This window comes from Anabrus simplex, chromosome 7, assembly GCF_040414725.1.
Source record: "Anabrus simplex isolate iqAnaSimp1 chromosome 7, ASM4041472v1, whole genome shotgun sequence".
In the NCBI taxonomy this organism is placed as follows: domain Eukaryota; kingdom Metazoa; phylum Arthropoda; class Insecta; order Orthoptera; family Tettigoniidae; genus Anabrus; species Anabrus simplex.
Window position 1 is genome coordinate 341,078,386 of NC_090271.1, and position 21,650 is coordinate 341,100,035.

Sequence of the window (21,650 nt, forward strand, 5' to 3'; positions counted from 1 at the left end):
ATTTAGTCTACATTCTTTGAACAAAAGTTCACAAACATATTTGTGCCCTAACAATGAAGTCGTTAGCCACACAGTACACGGGACAGAGTTGGGCTTTCCACGATGATTACAAGATGGTTTAGATGACGGCAGGCAATCCTTTCTGTTGTAGAAGTTGAGGAAGTAGAGGGGCGAAGACAAACACGGACTGCACGTAACTGGTCCCCTATGCCAGTGTAAGTGTTTCTGTCCTGATATGCAACGGTACAACGATGAGTACACTTCGCTTGAAGGCTAACAGGGTAATATAATAAGCTGTTACGTTGAAACATTTCCATATCCCAGAAGACGACATGGTTTTAAAAGGCTACATTTCTTTATCTGCTGCATCCAATTTCCATATTTTCGCGCAGTTTTACCTACTCCATCCTGTTCTGGGCGAGACGTCATGATGTTTATTCTCTCTCTACCACGCATGGCTCAAGTCTTTTCTTTTTTTTTTTTTTTTGCTTGCCATTTGCTTTACGTCGCACCGACACAGATAGGTTTAATGGCGACAATGGGATCAGAAAGGCCTAGGAATGTGAAGGAAGCGGCCGTCGCTTCAATTAAGGTCCGAATGCGAGCTCACACCCAATTAATTCTGTTAGTGGCGTTCTACATTGTACATTTTCGATATAACAGACTGCATGTCTCCTGCTGGCACAACATATACTGTCGTTCGCACTGGCTGCCTGCAGTCAGATTCCACATGTCCCTCTTTTTTCATTGGTTTCTGCCTCCATTCCGAACTCGGGTATCACCGCAGTGATCGACACTGACTCGCTGACCTTCCCCCTGCATTGGCCTTCACGGCCTGTGACGTAACCACAACGTCACGATGACTGAAGCACACACACACACACACACCCTCCGACACAAAAAGCCCAGCGAGTGGTCAAAAGCGATCGTCAGAGTGTATCGTAACTGAAACTAACATTATTTGCGACTTGATAACTGCATGTCTACTTGTACTTCGCAGTTTCGAATCTAGTACAGAACGCTTGGCTACACAGCTAGACTCTCAAAACAGATTCTGTCCATATCTGTTCGGGTAGGCAAATAGATTCAAAAATAAATGCTCAAAAGTACACTTTCGGGTCAGAAGGGGGTAATAAAGTCTGACATGTCTCCCGAATATCAACTGTGACGTAATTATTATTTTAAATTTGAGGCGCACCTTCCTGGCCCAAGGTGAGTTCACCTCAAATCTCTTTTTAGTTTCGATAATGTTACCAAGTACTTTTTGCTATCTGCCCATATGAACTATTGACTTCTGGTTTATACATGGATGATGAAGGTGCTTGTTGTTTAAAGGGGTCTAACATAAGTAGCACTGGATACATGGACAATGCAAATCAAAATCCGACAAGAACTTCTTGAGGAAACACAATGTGTTCAAGCTTTGCCAGCTATGGGCGGCCAAAGGACGCGCACCGAACTGATTCACTGAATGAACTGAATGAGACTATTTGGAAGGAGTGGACGCGCATCCCCGGGAAATGATCCAGGATCTTGTGGGTAGCATGCCACGGTGCATAGAGTTTGCTATCGTTACCAGTGGAAGTAAAAACATTTCCAGAGTGAGGAAGATAGCCACTGACTGCAAGAGAAGACTCAGTTGCAAGATACAGAATTAAGATAAGCCACTGTGTCTTTAATTCTATTCAGATAAATTAACACAAAATGCAAAAAATCATAAATTTTTGAAAAATATGATAAAATGTTGTACTTACCACTAACCTTTGACAATGATATTAATGTGCACAAAGCACAGTCGCTGCATTAGGTTGCCTAATCAACCAAAAACTTGGCTTCAGGTAAAAAAAATATAACATTTAAAAATTGAAAGAAACTAGAGTTTCATTTTAATGAACAACGAAGCTCTATTAAAATTGCAATCTCGCCTCGCAAAAGTGCGTTTGTCTATCTCACACTACTTCCGAATGTACAGGCGTCAGTTATCGCGTATCCTGTCGAGTTGAAAGGAAGCAGTGAACTATCGATCTGCGAGGAAGTGAGCGGTAACTTAATGGTTTGCTTGTTTCCATAAAAACAGCAGTGCAAAAAGAATTCCTGAATTGATAACTGTTTTTTTTTCCCAGAGGTTGATACATTTTAGAAATAGTTCTTATGAAATCAGTAGAGGAAACGTAAGGGTGAAGAACTGTTTTGAAGACATGTGTGACGTGCAGTACGCAACTGGCTGATTACTGTTGTATACAGGACGGCTGCCTAGTTGTACTTCCTCTTGACACAATACTCACCACCATCACCACCACCGGAAGTGTATTTTGATTGAGATTCTAATTTCAAAACGAGTGACGTAAAGTTATCACTTAAGTGGCTGTCGAGTGCAATAGACTGTACCACTATGGGCTAGAGCAGGGTTTCGCTCAGGATACTGCATTCAGTAAACAAAAAACAGAATTTTGTAAACATACCATTTCTGATTTATTCGTATAATTTAGGACTAATAGTTACTTTCTTTCAAAGTTTAATTTAACTATATTTCCAGTACATTTCCATACATCATAAAACAGTGTGACACTTCGCCATGCATCTCGACATGTACTTGCAGTTGTTGCATCAATGGTACGGACGGTGCTGTCGACAGTCAGTCGAAGCCGAAGATCACCTCTGTTTCATGCTCACACAGTGCTGCAGCACATTGTCTATTTGAAAAATAAATTACTTTAATAATAGTATCTACCATCAAATACAGTGCATTGAAAAAGACGTGAGCCAAAGAATAGGAAATCATTCACAACCAGGTAACTGCGTGTGCTGTGCAGATCACAGCTCAGTCAGAATTTCTAAGCTTTTTGCCAGAAAGCAGGAACTCCGCCTTTTGCGCATGCGTGCCCAACCTTTGCGATGTGCTGTGGAAAACACAGCAAAGACCGTCACATCACTTCACAGACCACAGAGTCAGCACCGGTCACACTTGCATTTCGACCAAAATGAGAACGCGGCAGGAAGCACCCTCTGGACTCAGCGGTAGTATTAAGAGGGGATCACTCAAAGCAAACGGGAAAATAAAATACTGTAGAGGAAGCCATCAGGTCTTTTAATACTCCCAACTTGCCTATTAAATAGCCACATTTGTAAATCGTTGAACTATAAAAATTATACGTTTTAGTTGTCGAAATAAGGACATGATATTGTGATTTCCTTTAATTACAAAATGTCCAGTTTATAAATTTCACTATAACATCATAACATGTAATTTTGGATTACGACGTTGTTGGTTTTATTTCAATGATTTTGATAACATGGAGCAGTTCTGTTTTCGCGCGCTCGCAGCAAGTGTTTCTGAGTTCGTGAATGCGCTGCCATTGCATGTGATAGTGTGTGTTCGGGTTGTTTGTGTCTTTGTTCAGTATGGAAAACTCAGTGGAGAGCCTCTTGAAAACCACATATGTTTATATTTTTCGAGGGGGATCAGTTACAGCACACAACTGATTTTCTGCACCAACCGCCACTGCAGGTACGTTGTCATGAAAGGCATTAAACGCAATATTTCCTTCCCAGAAATTCTAGAGTAATCAGAGACGTGAACCTCCACTTTCTCTGTGGCAGGATACTTCCGCTAGTTGATCTTCCTCATTGGACGGCAGTTCGCGTTCAATTTTAAAGAACGGATTTCTGACGCACGAGATTTTCTCAACCAGAGGCGAAAATATGGCCTAAGTGTGGATCTAGCAATTCCCATGAGATCACTTACCGCTGCTGACTTGCAAGTTACACACCACTCAAGACATGAAGAGTGTGTGTACAAAAAAATTATCTCGATTCTTAATGCGCACCCCTTGGATTATCGTTGCGGCCCCCCACGCTCTGGGAATGGCTGGACTAGAGCAATTTTGTAACTTTCATTCATCTCTTTCAGTGTTATCCTTGGCTTTCACAACATTGAGGTGACTGAGGTATGAGCGATGCTAGTAATACCATTCCTTACGCAGCCAGTCCCTGTTACGAATAGTGTGAAAATGTTGCTCCGAAGGTCAGTTGGTGGATGCAGACTGATAGACATGTATGCCATGCTCCATCTCACATCCAACAACTAAACCTTTATCCCTTACCGTTGAAGTATACATCGGTGGATTCGCGTTTATTTTCAGAACACAAACGGGAATGTCCAAATAGAGGCGAAAACAAAGTGATAACAGTCCTCCAGGGTGGGGTTTTATCACAGTTGAAGAGCTTCAGTATGGTGTATGTCCTCCACGAGCATTTATCACAGCTTGGCACCTGTAAGTCGACAGAGGTCATGTTGTGGTATCAGGTCCCTGTGCGCCTGTTCGAGGTCTTAGACAGCCTGGGGTGCAACAGGACGCCCACGAACACTTCCGTCAAGCCTCTCGACGGGACTCACTGCTGGCCATTCCATGTCTTGAATGTCGCGCGCTACATGAGCCCTGCTATTATCGTGCACGAGTACGAATTCAGGGGCAACACCGTATGCAGCGTCCGGCTCCATGCCTAAATGATTAGCGTGCTGGCCTTTGGTCACAGGGGTCCCGGGTTCGATTCACGGCAGGGTCGCGAATTTTAACCATCGTTTGGTTAATTTCGCTGGCACGGGGACTAGGTGTATGTGCTGTCTTCATCATCATTTCATCCTCATCTCAACGTGCAGGTCGCCTACGGGTGTCAAATCAAAAGACCTGCACCTGGCGAGCCGGACACTCCCGGCACTAAAAGCCATACGCCATTTCATTTCATTTTTCCCGTATGCACCAACCAGCACATGCTGTAGCAGTATCTGCTCGATGTGCCCCGCAGCGGTAGGCTACTCCTCACCATCATAGAACCTTGTCCAAATCGGTCGCCTTCCTGGACAACATTTGGCATGTACTGCTCATCACGGCGTCTCCATACACGTTGACGTCCATGACGCTGTGTCAGAGGAAATCTGGACTCGTCTGTGAACAACACAGGTCTCCACTGGAACTCGAACAGGATGTCTGGGTCGTAATAGCACTTCTCTTAACGTGTTCCTTACTGTCTAGTCAGACACGGTGACTCCAGTGACCGTCCTGAGGCCTTGTTGCAGTTCTCTGGCAGTTGCTGAACGACGCCCCCACGCACAGATGGTCAGATATCGGTCATCCTGTTGGGTTATCACGCGTCCACGACCTTGTCCAACCCTCCTTGTGAACTGGCCTTTCACATAGTAGCGATTCCACAAGCGTTGAATAACTGACGGAGAGACACAACACGACGAGAAGTCCATCCTTCCTGGATCAAAGTGACGGCCCTTGAGATGTGCTGGACGGAAATGACCGCAGTAGTCTGTGTACCTCACAACCGCTATTCACTTTATTTTGAGGGGTCATCGGACAGTTTAATGCATAGCTAGGCCTACAGAAGGAGTATAACTTCGATTTGACATACCCTGAGTAGCTAAGGTCTCAAGGTATGCTGTACGACCATTCGAACCCCATCTAGCAAATTAACGTTCACATACCAGACGTTACAAAACGGGCAGCAACTTGCGGCTCAGTGAGAAAACCAAGGAAAACCATCGTTAGGGCTGCCGGCAGTGGGATTCGAACGCACTATCTCCCGTGCAACCCTAACCGCACGTTCAATTTGCTCGGTAGCTAGAAGCCACAAAGGTATAATATAACTTAAGTGACAAGAGGAAAGTTACGTGATGCAAGAACAATACTGACACTCCTTGGCAATGTTACACGGTCCTTACGTAAGACAGAGCATCGGGAGTTTGTAACGCACGTTTCGAGCTCTCCTATTTGATTTATGAGGACATTCAACTACAAATAAAGGTTAATCATATATTATTTTCCTCCGTTGTAAGGGTTTATGAATACATCGTTTTGTGGGTGAAATTACAAAACACTTAAAACAAGCCTCCACTGACCCTGACACGAGTTCTGAAGCAAATCCACATGTCATGTGTAATGAAGAGTGGATCCCATAGTGTCGCTTTGTTCTAACAGATTTCAGCCATTTCTCGTCGTTTGATAGCACAAATATCAACACATTATACTTATCATATCGTATTATACTGTCATTATGGTTATTTGTGCATTAATTTAGTCATACGGCACAGTAGATGGATGGTAGAGTCCTCCCCTGTGAACCGTGTGACCTTGCTGCGGTGGGGAGGCTTGCGTGTCCCAATGAAGCAGATAGCCGAGCCCCGGGTGCAACCATACCGCATGGGTACCTGTCGAGAGGCCAGACTAACGAATGGGTCATCGAAAAGGGGGCAGCACATTTTCGGAACTTGCAATGGCGGCAGTCTAGATGATTGACTGATATCGTCTTGTAATATTACTTTACATGGCTTAGCTATGTTGATGCTGCTACACGGCCGAAAGCAATGGGAAACTACAGCCGTAAACTCCCTAGGGCATGCAGCTCTCCCTGCATGAGTGATCTACTGATGATGGCTTCCTCCCAGGTAAAATATTCCGGAGGTAAACTAGTCCCCCAATCGGATCTCCGGGTGGGGACTACACGAGAGGGGGTGATCATCAGGAAGATGGATACTGACATTCTGCGAGTCGGAGCGTGGAATGTTACAAGTTTGAATCGTTGTGGTAGGTTAGAGAATCTGAAAAGGGAGATGGATAGGCTAAAGTTAGATGTAGTTGGTATAAGTGAAGTACGTTGCCAGGAAGATCAGGATTTTTCGTCAGACGGCTACCGAATTATCAACACAAAATCAAACAGGAGAAATGCAGGAGTTGGTTTAATAATCCATAAGAAAATAGGGCAGCGGGTAAGCTACTACGACTAGCATAGTGAAAGAATTATTGTCATCAAGATAGACACCAAACCAATGCCCACCACAATAGTGCAGGTCTATATGCCTACTAGTTCAGCGGATGATGAGAAAATTGAAAGAAAATATGAAGAGATAGAAGATTTAATACAATATGTCAAAGGTGACGAGAATCTAATTGTGATGGGAGACTGGAATGCAGTGGTAGCCCAAGAAAGAGAAGGTAATACAGTAGGAGAATTCGGATTGGGACAAAGGAACGAAAGAGGAAGTCGGCTGGTTGAATTCTGCACTGATCATAATTTAGTCCTTGCTAGCACTTCGTTCAAACACCACAAACGACGGCTGTATACATGGACCAGACCTGGAGACACTGCAAGGTATCAATAGACTTTATTATGATTAGGCAGAGATTCAGAAAGCAGGTGTGGGATTGTAAAACTTTCCCAGGAGCAGACGTGGACTCCGACCACAACTTGTTGGTCATGAAATGCCATCTGAAGCTGAAGAAATTCAATAAAAGAAGGAATGCAAAAAGATGGGATCTAGACAAGTCGAAAGAAAAGAGTGTTAGGGATTGTTTCAAGGAACATGTTGCACAAGGACTAAATGAAAAGGCTGAAGGAAACAATGCAGAGGAAGAATGGACAGTCGTAAAGAATGAGATCAGTAAGGCTGCTGTGAAGAAAAGTTAGGAAGAAAGGAAAAGTCAACTAAGAAACAATGGATAACTCAAGAGATACTAGACATGATTGACGAACGACGAAAGTGCAAAAAAAAAAAAAAAAAGAGGGCAGGAAAGAATACAGGCGAATAAAGAATGGAGTAGATAGAAAGTGCAAAAAACGATAAATAAAAATGTAAACATACTGTGGGAAGCAATTGTTGAGGAATGTGAAAATAGATGGTGAAGAATGGTAAAGACTCACCTTATCATAATAGAGAAATAAAAAGACTAAGAAGGAAGGAAGTAAGTAAGGAGAAACTGAAGGAACATACTAGGAAATGGAATCCAGCACGGAAGGCAGTTAAGGATAACATGATGGAAAGCAAAATTGGTGGCCATACTAATTTTAGTGAAAAATGGAAGAGTATGTATAGGTACTTTAGGGCAGAAACAGGTTCCAAGAAGGACATTCCAGGAATAATTAATGAACAAGGGGAGTGTGTATGTGAGGATCTTCAAAAGGCAGAAGTATTCAGTCAGCAGTATGTAAAGATTGTTGGTTACAAGGATAATGTCGAGATAGAGGAAGAGACTAAGGCCAAAGAAGTAATAAAATTTACATATGATAACAATGACATTTACAATAAGATACAAAAGTTGAAAACTAGAAAAGCGACTGGAATTGATCAGATTTCTGGGGATATACTAAAGACAATGGGTTGGGATATAGTATCATATCTGAAGTACTTATTTGATTATTGTTTGGTCGGAGGAGCTATACCAGATGAATGGAGAGTTGCTATAGTAGCCCCTGTGTATAAAGGAAAGGGTGATAGACATAAAGCTGAAAATTACAGGCCAGTAAGTTTGGCATGCATTGTATGTAAGCTTTGGGAAGGCATTCTTTCTGATTATATTAGACATGTTTGTGAAATTAATAACTGGTTCGATAGAAGGCAATTCGGTTTTAGGAAAGGTTATTCCACTGAAGCTCAACTTGTGGGATTCCAGCAAGATATAGCAGATATCTTGGATTCTGGAGGTCAAATGGACTGTATCGCGATTGACCTGTCTAAAGCATTTGATAGGGTGGATCATGGGAGACTACTGGCAAAAATGAGTGCAATTGGACTAGACAAAAGAGTGACTGAATGCGTTGCTATATTTCTAGAAAATAGATCGCAGAGAATTAGAGTAGGTGAAGCTTTATCTGACCCTGTAATAATTAAGAGGGGAATTCCTCAAGGCAGTATTATCGGACCTTTATGTTTTCTTATAAATATAAATGATATGAGTAAAGAAGTGGAGTCGGAAGTAAGGCTTTTTGCGGATGATGTTATTCTCTATAGAGTGATAAGTAAGTTACAAGATTGTGAGCAACTGCAACGTGACCTCGAAAATATTGTGAGATGGACAGCAGGCAATGGTATGTTGATAAACGGGGTTAAAAGTCAGGTTGTGAGTTTTACAAATAGGAAAAGTCCTCTCAGTTTTAATTACTGCGTTGATGGGGTGAAAGTTCCTTTTGGGGATCATTGTAAGTATCTAGGTGTTAATATAAGGAAAGATCTTCATTGGGGTAATCACATAAATGGGATTGTAAATAAAGGGTACAGATCTCTGCACATGGTTATGAGGGTGTTTATGGGTTGTAGTAAGGACGTAAAGGAGAGGGCATATAAGTCTCTGGTAAGACCCCAACTAGAGTATGGTTCCAGTGTATGGGACCCTCACCTCACCCTCTGCCCTAAATGCAGATCAGTAGTGATTGATTGATTGATAATTGTTTGTATGTTTGTTAATTATCATGGAAGGTACGCGACCGGAAGCAAGAGTGATTAAACAGATACAAAAGTATACTTGTCTGTCAATTTATTAATAATATTCTAGGATCGAACCTGCCAAACTGGAGTGATCCAGTCAGCCCGGCGACAAATAACAGGAAATATATTCTACGCATCATTTATTGCTTTTACCCTACACTCTATAATTTGGGCACCTCGTATTCATTTTTCTTACTATCAACCTCAGTAATAGAGGGAAGTTCATGAATCGGTTTCTGATTTAGACGAAAGTAATTTATAATCCTTCATCATTTCCACGCAATTCACCACGAATTATTCTCTTTCGAACTCCATGGGTACAAAATTTTCTCCTCGCTGTTTTTTCTCTTCATCTTCCACGACAAGAGCCAATAAAAAAGGCTCTTCATCAGGCGTAGCTGTGTAGGAGACGAGGATTTCGCCATAAATGCCTCAACCACAAATTGTTGGCTTTTCTGTTTCAGTCGTTTTTGTGAACGGAATACATGGCTTTTAGTGTGCCAATAAATGCCCATTTCTCGCATTAATACCTTCACTGATTGAGCAAATGTCATGGGATAGCAGAGCACTGATGCCCAGGTGTGTTGTCCGCGCACCACACGCCCTCTGTGCCAGCGTCAGTTGTATAGGAGACCTTGTGAGCAGTGGCTGTGCATGTGACAGATGTAACATGGAACGTTGTCGTGAGCTGACACCTTTCGAACGGGGTATGGTGGTCGGTGCCCGACGGATGGGAATGCGATTTCGGAAGTGGTGCGGGAATTCGGCTTCACACGATCAACCGTGTCCAGGGTGTATCGTGAATGGTTGAATGCGGGTGTCACCGTCCACAACAGACGAACGACCGGCCGTCCAGCCACCCTCGATGACCGCGACCGGCGACATCTGAGACGGATTGTCAATAGTGACACACGGGCAACCGTGCAGCAAACACAGGCCGTGCTAGACACGTCTCCCAGTGGACAATCCGTAGGAACATGGGTTGTATGGGGTATGGGAGCCGGCGCCGCACACGGGTGCTACTGTTAACCCAACGCCATCGGGCACAACGCCCATTTGTCGCCAGTCACCAGGGACGGACAATGGAACAATGGCGTAACGTGATATGGTCGGACGAATCACGATTTCAACTGCACCATGCCGTTGGGAAGCACCGTGTATGGCGCACACCACACGAACGATGGATCCCGCCCGCCTCGAAGGTGTGGTCTGGGGCGCTGGTGTCTCTGCTATGGTCTGCGGTGCATTTTCCTGGTATGGAATGGCCCCCCTAGTTGTTCTGGAAGAGACTTTGAATGGTACGCGGTATGTTGAGCTGCTCGGGGACCATCTCCACCCATTTTTGGCCTTCCAGCGCCCAGACGGTTCTGCGGTATTTCAAGATGATAACGCGCCGCCACATCGCTCCCACGTCGCCCGGGAATGGTTCCATAAACATGCAGCGGAGGTCCAACGACTGCCATGGCCACCCAGGAGCCCCGATATGAATCCTATCGACCATATCTGGGATGTCCTGGAACGCAGGCTGCGGGCCATGGATCATGCACCCACGAACAGACCAGCATTGGCGACCGCTCTGCAAAAGATTTGGTGTCAGCTGCGCCCAGAGGACTACCAGGGACTTGTCGACTCACTGCAGTTCGCAGGGCCAGAGGAGGCCCCGCACGCCATTAGGCGACTATCCCATGACATTTGCTAAGTCAGTGTATTTTGAAGATACTGCATTTATTTGTATTTTACCACTCGTCTCTCCTTTGTTAGTTTTCTTTTCCAGAGAGCCGCTGAAAGCACCATTCTTTGCAGGTAGCTATTAAAGTACCCCTTGACATAATAGTTGTTTGGAAGAGATAACAATAATCTTCAATTGTATTAATAATAATAATCACCATTATTGCTTTTACCTTTCCGTGATTTTGCTGAACACTTGATCGTTGGTGTAAAACCTTTAGCTGAGACCGAAGTCGCAGAATTCACATATACTAAGGATATGATATATTTCGGTTGGTTTTTAGTGCCTATTTTGCAATTCTTAAGTGCATATTTGCCTGCCTTTTTTTTAATGCCTATAAAACCTTGCCCCGGTCATCAAGAGTTCAGGAGGGGAGCTGGACTTGGCCCAGTGTCCGCCTCTGCCGTTCTCGGACGCCCGCCTTGGATTCCAGATACTACCAGATATTTAAGAATGGCAGGAGCGCTGGTACATGTAGCTGACCTCCACCGTATCGGGACGACAAGAATGAATGTCCTCGTCCTTCTATCTCCTTTTTTATTGTATTTTTACAATATGCTTTACATCGCACCGACACAGATACGTCTCATGGCGACGGCGGGATAGGAGTGAGAAGGAAGTGATCGTGGTCTGAGCATTTACCTGGCGTGAAAATGGCAAACCAAGGAAAGCCATCTTCAGGGCTGCCGACATTCGGCTTCGAACCCACTATCTCCCGGATGCAATCTCACAGCAGCGTGCCCCTATCCGCACGGCCAACTCACCCGGTCGTCGTTCTATCGCTGATACATAGTAACCTATTTCTATATCTATACTTTGTAGGAGATCTTTTGCTTTGAGAACATTCTGTAGCAGGCGCTCCTAGGTAGCAATAATTACGTCAGGAGTAAAAGTGCTCCATTGCAGTGTGTGTTTGCTCAAGTGAAAGTATAATTAAAATAAGTTATAGCGTCAGTAAATGAATTCAACTCAGGATACGATGTGTCCATGGCGAAATTCTGAAACTCTTGTTTATAACCAGTTCCTTTCGTTGGTCTCGCTACAAAAAGTGGTTCATTTCTCAAGCGCTTTTATTGCAGGTCCGTTTTGTTGTGTATAGGGAGAATCTTCCAGTATTTGTTACTGAGTGCGTTCCATTTTATATTTATTGTGTGTGGATGGAGTGCTCTCGCATGTCAGAATAGATACAGTTTATTTTAACTTAGTGTGGAGAAGCTAGGTACAGTCATCGCCCATTTAATCGTTTTCACAGGGTTAGTTAAGGCCCGTGGCAGATGTACCAGTACACAGCGTTATGCCCTGGGAGAGAAAAGTGCTCCATCTAAATTCGAGGGATCTATTACCCGTCGCACATCGGCAGAAAATCCGATGGCACGATGTTACATAAGGTACCTCCACAATACATCCACTGAGGTCACCTCTTTGAGGATAACGACTTATAAAATCTCTCTCTGAACTTACGAACACTAGCCTAGCAATTAGCAACATTAACTGTGGTCACCACAGCAGTACTACAATCACTCAATCGTGCCGTGTACACTCCAAAAGGGTCGGCTGCCGGTAGCAATGTGGACCAGGTCTTCAAAGGCACAACGGACAGACCAACAGTCGCCAGGCATGGGTTCTGTCACTCACAAATGGCTACTAATTAAACAACTTCAATTATTTCAGTGCGCTCGTCAGCCAGGGTCTAGGCCCTTCTCAAGAAATTCTACTTTGAATGGTGAATCACCCGACAGGAGCGTGACTGAGCTCTTCATTTCCGTTCCAATTTCACATCACGAAGTAAGACCAATTTAAAGGTCATCGTAGAGCAGTTCACACTCTTGTTTACGTCCGGCCCACGCCAAGGTTGTCGGTCTGCACGTCTGGAATGTGCGTGAGCGATGAAGACAGAAACGAGATCCCACGTGATGTACTGAAGCGGTCTCGTTTCTAACGAGCAGCTGGTGAAATGCTTCTATTACTGTGTATGTAAAAGTTTAAAAGGCGCGCGCAGTGTTCTACGGTGACACGATGGCGGTAGCGGGGACAGAATCGCACTGCTGAAGGAGACAGACAAGTTATCTGACCCGTTTATATGGAATGCCGCCGAGCAGCAGCTGTGGTACGTGCCAGCAAATCTATTGACACCAGGATGCCCTATCTGAGCACCTTGAGTATTATCGGGCTAAGCAGGCATGGAACCCAACAACTTCAGGGAAGAAGAGCAGAAAAAGGAGAGATTTGATCCTGAGTCCCAGCCGGGCAGTCAGAACGGAAACTTGTAAAGCTAAGCTTCTCGGACTAAGAAGTAAATAACTATGGATTACAAACCAGGAAATAAATATCTGAATATGTACCGCGTGATGCGCAGAAACCAAAGTAGCACACAGAGGGGTTGAAACACTGGTGACAGTGTCCTGACATAAGAGCGGGACCAAAAGCAATCGATGAACTTAAATTATCGTTTAAAATATAAACTGTCAATGTTAAAAAGAAAATCCTGAAAAGTATTACTTTGGACTCCAAGTAATACCGTCTGATCCGTGAAAATTCAGCTTTCGTGACCGAACTCTAAAGGTTATCCACCAATTAAAATAGCGCATAAGATATCAGACAATCACCGAATCGAAACAACCTCCAGTTGTATGTGAATCGGTTACCAAATTGTTATAAGATTTATTCAATAAACTAACTTCCTTATCTCCAAAACACGACGCTCCAAAACTTCAATAGCACAACCTGACACCACGAAAATATTTTACATTAACACCGCTTAAACACGCTTAGCCTATAAAGTGAACCAAACATTATTTAATAATATGCCTTAGTTGATCGTGACTAACCTTTAGGTTACGCTCGAAATAACTTTACACTGGAATACTCCAATAAGCACAATCATATCTCTAAACGGCAAGTAAACTTCTTAACACAACGGTGAATGAACGGTGAAAATAAAATAAAACTAAGGATCATATTCTTTGACATGAATAGAATTTATCAAGTGCAAGGTCAGAACATAAAACTATCTTCGTCGTGTTGAGTTGTAAAATAACACGGCTCATTGTAGCCTTCTAAAATACTAACCATCAAGAGTCGAACCCGCGATAAAGAACACAACTGAAATTCGCACTGTTCAACCTAAACACTAAAATGTAAATGATCCACCAAATGTAATTCTTCTTCTACCGCTTTTCCCACATCTTCTGCAGTCCCACGTGGATTTGGCTCTCTTTTACGGCCGGATGTACTTCCTGACGCATACCTGCAAACTTTCTCGATTTAGGCGGGAGACTCCCCATTTTAACTTATTTTTGGTGAACTTCAAACATTTCAGTTTTTTACGCCAGGGACCGGAAGTCCTTCGCTCATTGGCCGCTTTCAAATGAAATATCGACCTTTATAAATGCGAGAATGTGCGATGTTTATTGAAACCTGTATATCGATTGTCAATCTCTCGTTCTCGCGTACTCTGTTCATGTTCGTTCACATCAGTCTAGTCGATTCTAGAGACTAGTCACTAGACATGGAGTCGTTTTTAGTAACTTAGTGACAGAATTTCAGTGATGACGACTAGTGACTTTTCTAGACATTTTAGGAGCCATTTGGAGACAATTTTGACTAAATTTAATTTATCTCAATATACATAAAATAAGAGTTTTGTCTGTACATTGCTCGGAATTTAAAAAAGAATGATATTTCTACACCGGTCGTGACCATAGTAACAAGGGAAAATGCACGTTTTAATTTTCCGCAATTTCTGTCTGTCTGTCTGTCTGTCTGTCTGTCTGTCCGCTCATAATGAGAAAACGGCTGAAGACAAATTAATGAAAATCGGCATGTGAAGTCGCTACAATCTAGGCCATATATAATTTTATTCACACTGAGTGAAATGGTATTTTAGAGGAAGGCCTAAAATTTAATTCTCAAATATTTGTTATTATTGGCTCTATCGATAAATTCTACATAACTAAAGTTATATATTATTAAACTTCCTATCATTTATATCTTAAACATTTTTACTATACCGGCTATGATAACAGAGATACTCGTGAATTTGTATTTTTAACCGAGCTCGATAGCTGCGGCCAGTATCCAGTATGCGGGAGATAGTGGGTTCGAACTCCACTGTAGCCAGCCCTGAAGATGGTTTTCCGTGGTTTCCCATTTTCATGGCACGAAAATGCTGGGGCTGTACCTTAATTGAGGCCACTCCTAGACTTTCCCTGCCCATCGTGTCTGTGTCGCTGCGACCTGAAGATTTTGGATTTTTGCTGTCAAGTCCATATCAGCGCCCAAGTACAATAAATGGGTGAACAGAATTTAGTGAAAATCGGTATGTAAAGTCGAGAAATACGGAACTACAGTCTACGCTGTAAATAATTTTATTCACCCTGTTCGAAATGGTTGTTTAAGGGTGGGTACCAAAAAATTAATTTTGAATTACCTATCTTATTGGTCATATCGAAAAGTACTACATTACAAACGTTATAGAGAATACAATTCCCGATTATTTATATCTTATTCAGTTTTACCGTTCCGACTACAATAGTACTGGTGGTGATGGTCATTAAATTGTCAAGAATGAGAAAAAGGTCCTGAAGGAACGATCGCTTGAATAAGTACATAGGCCTAAGAGGGAATCATAAAAGAAAGAACGACTGTCTTTACATTAGATGCTCTAATATCACAGAGCCAAAAGAAATCTAAATGTGAAGGCCTGCAATATAGAAAGCTCATAAACATAAAATTGATCAACAATAACATTACACTGACCATTGTTTGTTGTGATGTGCGTTGTGTCTTCTGCTGCCATTTATCTCCGATAGATGGCATTACTGCTACGTACCGAGTATAACAGCCTGCTTGAATATTGGCGGGAAGTAGTTGGGGAGTTAAATCCCTCTCTTTTTTTAGCATGCCATTCCTCTGGTTCATAAATTTTCTGATACTACTGGTACGTAACACACTGGATCATCATAGTATTCCAGCTATTCGATCCCTACTCTGAGGCAGTGATTGGAATGAGCAGTGTGCACACTTAAATGGAATAATTACACAGGAGTGTTCGCGGTTGTTGCGGCCTGGTCATTCTAGCTATGGAACTCTGAACTGTTAGATCGACACCGTAGTACTATTCGTTAAAAGTGAGAATTGCTGTGCTGTTTTTCATTTTAACGAATACTAGCTGATGTACCCGCGCTTCACTACGGAATTCTACATTGTATACAGAATTCTAGGTTAGGTAGTGTAAACGTTGTGAGCAAGTTTGTATTATATTGCATAGCTCTTAACGTTACCCTGGAAACGCGACGGAGAAATCACCAAACGTCTTTTCTCATATGAAGACTGGGTTACGGAATTTTCATCGTAATGGTAGGCCCACTTGCCTACCATCAGTCACAATCAGGTTGGGGAATTTTCATTATAATGGCAGACACTCACTCTCCACCTGCCTTTAATCTCAGAAATACTGTCTTAGTGGTTTTCCCAACTGAAATGAGCCGAGGTCATTACAATGACGTCAGTAGGAATGGCGCGAGTAAAAGCAATGCCTTTATATGAAATACTCGATGAAATGAATAACCACACATTTTCTCACTTTTAACGAACAGGACTACGCTGCTGATCTAACAGTCCAAAGTTCCAGAGCTGGAATGACTAAGCCGCAGATAGCCGTGATCCGTGAACACTCTTCGTCTTTTTTCGGCCGGGTGGGAGTATCGAATAGTCGAGACTCCCAGGGCAAAAACTATGCCCTTTTACTAATCCGTTTCCTAGGAGTACCCGATGAGTCGGAAAACCTCAGTTCACTACACAGACGGCGGAAAAATCTATTTTACTTGGAGGCGAATGTTTCCTCAAAGCCAGAGGAGAAACCCCCTCTTCACTGCTAATCTATATGTATAAAATAAGAGTTTTGTCTCTAAATCGCTCAGAATTGGAAAAGAATGGCATTTCTGTATCGGTCATGTCTACAGTAACAAGGAAATGCACTTTTAACTTTTCCATATTTTTGTCTGTCTGTCTGTCTGTCTGTCTGTCTGTCTGTCTGTCTGTCTGTATGTATGTATGTATGTATGTATGTATGTATGTATGTATGTACGTATGTATGTATGTATGTACACGCATCACGAGAAAACGGCTGAAGATAATTTAATAAAAATCGGTATGTAAAGTCGGAGGATGAGCCGCTACAATCTAGGCTATAAATCATTTTATTCACGCTGAGTGAAATGGTAATTTACGGGAAGGCCCAAAATTTAATTCTCAAATATGTATATTATTAGTGGTCCTATCGATAAATACTACATCACTAAAGTTATACAGAATTAAATTTCCGATCATTTATATCTTATACATTTTTACCGTACCGGGTATGATAACAGAGATATTCATGAATTTGTATTTTTGTTGCTAAGTATATATCAACACCGAGCCACGATAAAAATGGGTAAACAGAATTTAATTACAGTCTAAGCTATAAACAATTGTATTCACCCAGGATGAAATTGTAGTTTAGGGGAAGGCGCCTAAAATTTAATTTTTAATGTCCATATTTTTGGTCTAATCGAAAAGTACTCCATAACAAAAGTCATGTTTTATTCAGTTTTACCGTATCGACTATGATAAGAGTGGTATTTGAGAGTCGGAAGAAACTAAATGTGAAGGCTCATAACATTGATCAACAGTAACATTACACTGGCCATTATGCTGCCACTGAACAGCTATTACCCGCCAATATTCAATGAGGCAAGCAGCAGTAATCCCATCTATCGGAGCTCAGCGGCAGCATAAGATCACAACAAACAATGGCCAGTGTAATGTTACTGTTGATCAATGTTATGAGCCTTCACATTTAGTTTCTTCCAACTCCGAAATACCACTCATCATAGTCGGTACTGTAACAATGTAGACAAAGTAATAAAATAATATTTTTTTTCATCAAAATTTGGAAAATTGGGCAGTGAAGGGATGATCGGGAATCGTATTCTCTATAATTTTTGTTATGTAGTACTTTTCAATATGACCAATAACATAGGTACGGTATTTAAAAATAATATGTTAGGGGCCTTCGCCTAAGCTACAATTTCATCCAGGCTGAATAACTTAGACTGTAGTGTCTTATGCCTTGACTCTATATACCGATTTTCATTAATTCTGTTCACCCATTTTCTCGTGGTTGGCCGTTGATATGGACTTAGCAACAAAAATACAAATTCATGAATATCTCTGTTATTTTCGTTAAAAGTGAGAAAAAGTGCTGTTTTTCATGTTATCTAATATTTTGTATGATAGGATTGGTTTTAATCGTGAATTCATACTGTCACCTCTGTTGACTTCAGTTGGGAAAACTATAAGGACAGTCTTTCTGAGAAGTCCGTAGTACAAGAGCTAGTTATTTGCTCCAAGTAGCATTGCGCTTCGCATTATCGCGCGGGCGCTTGATGCAATACTATATTAATCTATGTATTTGCTAACTGATTCACACGTGTGGAGACTAATCATCTCACTGTGAGGGAACAGCAACAGTTGGGCTTTGAGACAAGTGACTGTATTGCGCAATCGCACCTCCTGATTTCTCCTGACTTTTCTTGACTTTGATATCAAAATCTGCTCATTTTTGGTTCTGTAAAGTTGGCAGGTATGCTGATGCCAACCCTATGTGGAGGGATGTAAACATTACTGCGTCTATCTGTAGAGTGTTGTCTCAATATTAAGAGGAAAGTGTTGGGACAAACACAAACAACCAGTCCCCGAGCCAGAACAATTAACCCCACGCTAATAAAATCCCCGACCCGGCAAAGAATCGAACGAGGGACCGTCTGGACCGAAGGCCTCAACGCTGATCATTCAGCCAAGTAGTCGGACATCCGTGAAATGTAATACAACAGAAACAATCAATCCAAAGTCTAGAGAAGCTAGACAACACTATCGCATGTCACTCACTGGAACACGACTTCCAATTCTCGTACGTCCTATTGGACCTCAAATCATTATCTTAACATACGTCGCAATGCCATTTCTTACTTCAAAATCGCATTAATGTTCTATTTCCTCACAATTTTCTTGCATTTGTAAGGGAGAAACTGCACAATCTATCATTATTTCAGCTCACAACAAATTTTAACTACAACACTCCTAATCCGCGCCAAATTGTACGACATTCCTAGAGTACACGCAGAATCTTGCCTTAAAAAAGGAAATATGTACATTACATAACATTCTGCCATCACGCGCACGTTAAAGCGACAAGGTAATAAAAATCAGATTTACTGACCTAGTATCAGCTGGTGGTTGACATTTTCAACCTGGCATAACAATTCGTCAACTTCCTTTGGGATATTAGCCAGACAGTACAGTGATATTCTTCTCAAGTACTTGCACATTAACTCTTCATACAACTTACATACTGCACATCAACAAAACACTTCACTGAGTGGTTCCAACTCCTTGAGGACACAATTATATCTTACTCCACACGTTATCAACCGCAATTCCGTTACTTACCGTCCTCAGGCAACAAACACCTTCAATCACCTAACGAAAAGTCAGACGTACAAAAAAATAATGTTCCGCTTGTTGACGAACATACGATTCACAGGGAATCTCTTTTTATCTAGGCAGTATTAGAGTTTGTCCGCCTCTGTGGTGTAGTGGTTAGTGTGATTAGCTGCCACCCCCGGGGTCCCGGCTTCGATTCCCGGCTCTGCCACGAAATCTGAAAAGTGGTACGAGAGCTGGAACGGGTCCACTCAGCCTCGGGAGGTCAACTGAGTAGAGGAAGGTTCGATTCCCACCTCAGCCATCCTGGAAGTGGTTTTCCGTGGTTTCCCACTTCTCCTCCAGGCAAATGTCGGGATGGTACCTAACTTAAGGCCACGGCCGCTTCCTTCCCTTTCCTTGTCTATCCCTTCCAATCTTCCCATCCCCCGCCAAGACCCCTGTGCAGCATAGCAGTTGAGGCCGCCTGGGGGAGGTATTGGTCATCCTCCCCAGTTGTATCCCCAGACCCAAAGTCCGAAGCTCCAGGACAATGCCCTTGAGGCGGTAGAGGTGGGGTCCCTCGCTGAGTCCGAGGGAAAAACCAACGCTGGAGGGTAAACAGATTAAGAAGAAGAAGAAGTATTAGAGTTTGCAGCTGCGCAAATAAAAATAAGACGATCATTTTCAAGAGTAGAATTAACTCAACCAAGTTCGTGGCACTTTACCAGAACATTTTATAAGCATTAACTTCCACGTGATTGAAGAATTATTATTTGTTGGAAATTTCCACATGAAATTTCAACCAAGATTTTCGAAGCCTGTTAACAATAATTAGAGACAATCATCAAGTGAAACTCTTACGAGTATTTCAGGCTAAGTCGCTGCAGTGTTCCTACACGCCAGGTTAGGGGGACACTCCAAACCAGAGCGACAGGGTCCTTTCACAGTAATCTTTGTTGGCGCGAAAAGCTGATGCAGATAATTCACCACAATAAACATTTCCTCAATATGCTGTGTTTTTAAATTTTGCAGTCATTACGTTTTTCACGATCACATAATTTTTATGACATTTTAACAAGTTACTAACTGCGAAACCGTCACTTGGATTAAATTTTACCGACTTAGACTGACGTAATAAATGTCGATCATTCTACACAAATACATGTCTTCAACGAAACTTCCGTCGAACTTGAAATTTAGGCGAAGTATCACAATGGAAATGTACTATATATTATTAGCCTCACAATATGCTAATTCGTCCTTTTACAAATGTTCAATTGTCTGTGTATTTAGAAAAAGTTCTCGAATGAAATCGACGTATGCCGAAACATGTTGACCGACTCGCACCTCAGAGACTGTAACTTCCCGACCCAAGGGGATTGTAGAATCTCTCACGTCGCAGGCAGTAAAGGAAAGTGACCATGCAAGTTATCGACCACTTGCCTGCGAAGATGACACAAGTTGTACCGTCAATGGACATTCTGTCTCCGTAGTACGTAGCCTTCAGCGATTACGATAATGGCTTCAATACATTAAGGTTTAATTGAGCGAAGGTTAAAACATACAATACTTCGAAAAGTAAAAAAGAAAGGCAAACACTGTGTAATATAGATGTCAAATTTCAGTACGATGTGCAGGTCATTCGTTTCTAATTCACTGTTATTAATGAATACCTAGGATAACACAGAAAGTATGATGTTCTTTTGTCTGGAACGGGCTTCGAAAATATTAACTGTACAGGATGTCTAAATAATCACTTCAGTCAATGTTAACAACAGAGTGGTACTTACACCATGAAGGGAAAGAGCAGGAACCTCCAGATCAGGACACAAACCGCCCCTGAAACACAACAAACATGTCACATGATCTCTAACTAATACAAGCTCATCGGACAAGACATCAGTCACTCCCGGGGAAAACATTGCATGTATCATGTAAAAAGTAAGATTTCATATCAGACTGTATACAGGGCGGCCGCGCGACATAAGTACAAACACCGTCCGTTCAATCTTACAAGGGGAGGTCACGATGTCCGCATCACCGATTTGGTTCAGACTTCGTAGGTTGGTAGTACTAAATCACAAAAACACACTGGCAAAGTAGTAGCGCGCAACTCTCAAACATTTTGTAAAAAAGCGATTTTGAAAATGTCGAAGAAAGGTACGAGAGGTTTAGCATGCCAGGTAC

The 21,650-nt window shown here is 42.3% G+C and overlaps 1 protein-coding gene across 1 annotated transcript in view; it reads right to left on the bottom strand.

Annotated features, from left to right (window-relative positions):
* The window catches only part of LOC136877165 (uncharacterized), a 753,414-nt gene that overhangs the window by 420,649 nt on the left and 311,115 nt on the right, over window positions 1-21,650 (bottom strand). The window contains exon 2 of the mRNA XM_067150977.2: window positions 21,254-21,302. The gene's annotated coding sequence lies outside the window, so the exon portion shown is untranslated. The remainder of the gene's footprint in view (window positions 1-21,253; window positions 21,303-21,650) is intronic.